Genomic DNA, 6,000 nt, shown 5'->3' with positions numbered 1-6,000 from the left:
AGCCCAGACTTGAAGCCGAACGAACATCTCTGGAAAGACCTGCATCTAGCTGTGCAGTGACGCTCCCAATCCAACCTGACAGAGCTTGAGAGGATCTGCCGAGAAGAATGGCAGAAACTCCCCAAATGCAGGTGTGCCAAGCTTGTAGCGTCATACCCAAGAAGACTCGAGGCTGTAATTGCTGCCAAAGGTGCTTCAACAAATTACTGAACAAAGGGTCTGAATACTTATGTAAATGTGATATTTCCGTTTCGAAGGAAACATGCACTCATTAAGAACAGGTGTGGCCAATTAGTAGGCACGGCCAACACACATGAACACACTTTACAGGATAGAGGATAGAGCGTGTTTTGTAAATGCTGAGAACATTCTTACTACAGTTTTCATGTGGTTTTGATGGAACGTTTTCTTAACGTTCTGGGAACAATTTGAGAACATTACTTTAAATAGAACAATGAGGAAACCCTTGGAAACCATTGTGCTGAATTTCTGAAATTCCTACTGAAGAACGCTGTTTCTTAACTATTTGAAAACATTCCCAACATCAAACCAGTTGGGGAATGTACCTAGCACAATTATTTATTATATTCATATATTTTTTTATTGGATATTAAAATATACAATCTACTTGCCGTACATTACATTACATTCAGTCATCTAACAGACTCCAATCCAGAGCGACCCACAGAAGCAACGGGGTCAACGCCCTGCTCAAGGGCACGTCGACAGATCTCTCACAAGGTCAAAACAGGAACCCGAACCAGTGACCTATAATATAAGGCAACGGCCTAAGCTCCCAACCGCCAGGGCACCAGCCCTCCAAGATCCCTCTCAAAATCCCCCGAAAAGCTCAAATGAAATGAATGAAATCAAATGAAATCAAATGAAAATATATTTGACTGCATGTATGGCACTATTTACATGTGTGTATGTCTGTGTGTCCATGTATGTGCACGTGTGTGCGTTTCAATTAAATTGTGTGTATATGCATGTGTACAAACACCTGAACGGCATCAGCCTCAGGAAAACCGGCATTAGCTGTAACCACGTTGCCCTTCAGTGTCATTCAAACATACTTTTTGTTTTATTTTGACTTTATTTTTTTGACTTTTATCTTTGATCGTTATTCTATCCCAACCCTCAACTTCCCTCAGCCCATCCCACCTATCTCTGCTGGCCATCACTATGCTGGGATGTTTAACATACAATTTGAATCTGAATTTGAATTTGAATTAGAATCTAATCAAATAGAATCCACAGATTGCCAGTTGTTGATAAATACTTTTACTAAGAGTATTAGTATATTAGTAATTGACTGACCAGGTCTCGTCAGATCTCCCAACAATGCTATTTCTAGGGGAAATGTTATATTAACCTTGTGCTTTTTCAGCCATTCCTGAACCTGAGACCAGAAACAGGCTACCTGAGGGAAATACCAAAACAAATTGTCCATTTAATCTGTATCCTCACAACAAAATCTGCAAAACTGCGATGATTGTATGCCCTCAAATATTCAACATTTTGTTGGTGGCAAGAATTCTGTACAATAATTTTAGCTGAAAAGCACGAAGTCTTGAATCTTGGACTGAGCTATTCTGATAACTCCATGAAATACACAACTATAACACCTCACTTTGTTTTGAAAAATGTGTCACAAGCTAGATTAGCTTTGGATATTGTGAAGCAGTTCTCCAAAATCTCAGGTTTGGCATTAAATCTTTCCAATTGTGAGATGTTTGTTCTAAAAGGATTGTAAACATCTCTGAAAAGATACTGTAACCTACCTCGGTGTAAAGACAGCAAAAAATCTTAAGGTTGTGAACGATCTTAATTTGAACCCTGTAGCTGAATCTGCCAACAACAAAAAAATATCCTCAAGGTTAGGGAGGGATTTTGGTCTTTGTGGAAGGGTGCTTTCTTCCAAGGCTGAGGGGCTATCTCGTGCATCCTATCTTTTTTCATCTATTGACATTCCTAAATCCACTTGCTGTAACTTAAATAGGCTTTTTGTACAACTTCATATGGCAAAACAAGCCACATAAGATAAAAAGAGATGTTATCACCAACATGGTTTGTGATGGCGGTCTACAGTGCCTTGTAAAAGTATTCACTCCCCTTGGCATTTTTCTTATTTTGTTGCATTACAATCTGTAATTTAAGTTGATTTATTTGGATTTCATGTAATAGACAGACACAAAATAGTCCAAATTGGTGAAGTGAAATTTGAAAAATGACTTGTTTCAAAAAATTCTGAAAAATAGAAAATGGAAAATTGGTACGTGCATATGTATTCACCCCCTTTGCTAGGAAGCTCCTAAATAGAATCTGATGCAACCAATTGCCTTCAGAAGTAACGTGATTAATTAAATAAAGTCCACCTGTGTGCAATCTAAGTGCCACATGATCTGTCACATGATCTCAGTATATATACACATGTTCTGAAAGGCCGCAGAGTCTGTAACACCACTTAGCAAGGTGCACCACCAAGCAAGCGGCACCAAGGAGCGCTCCAAACAGGTCAGGGACAAAGTTGTGGAGAAGTACAGATCAGGGTTGGATTATAAAAAATATCAGAAACTTTGAACATCCCACAGAGCACCATTAAATCCATTATTAAAAAATAGAAAGAATATGGCATCAGAACAAACCTGTGAAGAGAAGGCCGCCCACCAAAACCCATGGACCAGGCAAGGCGGCCATTAATCAGAGAGGCATTAAAGAGACCAAAGATAACCCTGAAGGAGCTGCAAAGCTCCACAGCGGAGTTTGAATGACTGCCCAGAATCGGCCCAAGTACATCGGGCCGTTTCCATCTACCGGAATTTAGCCGACTTTGCCAGCATCTTACCAGAATCCCCCTAGAAGCAGCCGATGCAAATTTAAAAAAAAATGTGTACAAACTTACCTGATTTATTCATTTTAAATATGACTATTATACATTTTATTACATACAAATTATACCCATCCACAAAGTAATGTAACCATGTTTGAACGTTTAGAAAACATTCCGTTAAAGTAATGAAATACCAAGAAAAAATATGTTTGTTGTTGTTGTTGTGAAGTTCCTTAAAAGTGCTGGAAATGTTCCAAAGCCAAGTAACTATCCTGCACCATCCCCAGAATATTGTGGGAAGGTTGTATGTAAAAATAACCATATGACAACCAAGCTCTAAGAAACATATGGCTTTCAGAATGTTATGTGCTGGCTGGGATCAGTCTGGTCATTGCATGTGAAAGTCATGCAATACTGAATCATACTGCTCTTGTTCCCGTAACAGCTTCAAAGCAGAGAAGTAAACAGGAGGTGGACATGGAGCAACACAGGCACTGGGCGAAACGGGTCCATATGAAGGAAGATCTTTTACATGCCACGTTTTTGATATTCTAGATAATACAGGCCATTTCCAATGCATATTTTGAGTTTTGTGGATTTGCACCATATCCTGACAAATTACTCTGAAAGGAAGGAAACAGTAAAAACAAACCAATGTTAATTATTTCTAGCAGCGATCTATTCATTCTTGATTTATAATTCCCATTGGTTTTAAATAGTCTTTTAATTAAAAGTTGTCAATTTAGATTTAGGCAGCAAGGGATTATATAAATGATATTATGGACATTTCCATTGGCCGATTATGGACACATTAATATCCTGAGATATGTGGCATCCTATTTTCTCTCTCCGTGTTGACAAAATACCGTCTGAATACATCACATAACTGTGTTTTCTCAGCACATTCAAGATAATAAGCTCTATTGATTCCAGATGTGCTTCTCTTGGCTGAGTTCAATATCCGGATCTTGATAGGCTTTTCGATATGCTGAAAATAAGGACTATTTCTGAGATTTCAGCACACGCTCAATAATTTGTCAAATGTGAAATCCATATATTTCTTTCATGCACAAATCATTTTGGGATTCCCTCCAGGATATCACACATGGTAGGGCCGGATATTGACTCAGTAGATATCCTGATGTAGGCCTATGTGTACATCTTATTTTCTCTATAGGAGGACAAATACTGACAGTAGGCCTACTTTGTATGTTTTCTCAATACAATGCATATGCTCCTGACTGAGGTCCATATCTGTCACGCCTTGGTCATTGTATTTTGTGTTTTTGATATATGTTTGGGTAGGCCAGGGTGTGACATGGGTTTATATGTTGGGTTTCGTATTTGGGGTTTGTATTAATTGGGATTGTGTATGATTAGGGGTGTGTCTAGTTAGGCTTGGCTGCCTGAAGCGATTCTCAATTGGAGTCAGGTGATTCTCGTTGTCTCGGATTGGGAACCGTATTTAGGTAGCCTGAGTTCGCGTTGTATTTTGTGGGTGTTTGTTCCTGTCTCTGTGTTGTAGTCACCAGATAGGCTGTAATTAGTTTCACATTTCGTTGTTGTTTTCTTATATCAGTTATTTCATGTACCGCGATACTTTCATTAAAGTCATGAGTAACCTACACGCTGCATTTCGGTCTGACTCTCTTCTTACAACAGACGAACGTCGTTACAGAAACACCCACCACTCACGGACCGAGCAGTGTGTAAACTGGCAGGAGCTAAAGGAGAACGTTATGGACGGTAGAGGCATGGATTATACAACGTGGGAAGAAATCGACAGGTGGGCGGCCGACCCAGAGCGAGTGCAGGAGCCCGCCTGGGATTCGCTTCAGCAGTGCGAAGAGGGCTACAGGCGAATCGAGTCAAAGGAAAAGACACGCCGGAAAAAACGGAGAGGCGCTGGTTTTAACAGGCAGCGACAGCTGGAGCAGCAAAGGGAGGATGAATTATTTGGAGAATGGACATGGGAAGACGTGTTGGATGGTAAAGGTTGTTACACTTGGGAGGAGATATTGGCCGGAAGAGATCGCCTCCCATGGGAACAGGTGGAGGCACTAAGGAGAGCAGAGGCAGCGGGAGATAGGAGCCGACGATACGAGGGAACACGGTTGGCAAGGAAACCGGAAAAGCAGCCCAAAAAAATTATTGAGGGGGGGGCTAGAAGGGAGAATAGTTATGCCAGGTAGGAGACCTGCGCATACTCCCTGTGCTCACCGTTGGGCTAGAGAGACCAGGCAGGCACTGTGTTATGCTATGGAGCGCACGGTGTTTTCAGTGCGGGAGCATAGTCCGGTGCGGCACATACCAGCTCTTCCTATTGGCCGGGCTAGAGTGGGCATCGAGCCAGTTAAGCTTGGGCAGGCTCGGTGCTCAAGAGCTCCAGTGCGCCTGCACGGTCCGGTCTATCCAGAGCCACCTCTACACACCAGTCCTCCGGTAGCAGCTCCCCGCACCAGGCTTCCTGTGCGTGTCCTCGAGCCAGTACCACCAGTTCCAGCACCACGCACCAGGCCTCCAGTGCGCCTCGCCTGTTCAGCGCAGCCAGCGCTTTTCTCCTCTCCTGCGCTGTTGGAGTCTCCCGCCTGTTTAGCGCAGCCAGAGCCTTTCTCCTCTCCTGCGCTGCCGGAGTCTCCCATCTGCCCAGCGTCGCCAGACAACCAGTCTCTTCCAGATCTCCCCGACAACCAGTCTCTTCCAGATCTGCGCGACAACCAGTCTCTTCCAGATCTGCCCGACAACCAGTCTCTTCCAGATCTGCCCGACAACCAGTCTCTTCCAGATCTGCCAGACAACCAGTCTCTACCAGATCTGCCCGACAACCAGTCTCTTCCAGATCTGCTTGTCAACCTGAATCTTCCAGTTCCGCCAGCCAGCCAGGATTTACCGGAGCCTACTACCTGCCTGAGCTTCCTCTCAGTACTGAGCGTCCTCTCAGTACTGGGCTTCCTCTCAGTACTGGGCTTCCTCTCAGTACCGGGCTTCCTCTCAGTACCGGGCTTCCCCTCAGTACCGGGCTTCCCTTCAGTACCAGGCTGCTTCTGTCCTGAGCTGCCCCTCAGTCCCGGGCTGCCCCTCTGTCCCGGGCTGCCCCTCTGTCCTGAGCTGCCCCTCTGTCCCGAGCTGCCCCTCTGTCCCGGGCTGCCCCTCTGTCCCGAGATGCC

This window comes from Oncorhynchus keta, chromosome 32 (genome assembly GCF_023373465.1).
Source record: "Oncorhynchus keta strain PuntledgeMale-10-30-2019 chromosome 32, Oket_V2, whole genome shotgun sequence".
NCBI classification, from domain to species: Eukaryota; Metazoa; Chordata; class Actinopteri; order Salmoniformes; family Salmonidae; genus Oncorhynchus; species Oncorhynchus keta.
This window is presented reverse-complemented; position numbering follows the sequence as displayed.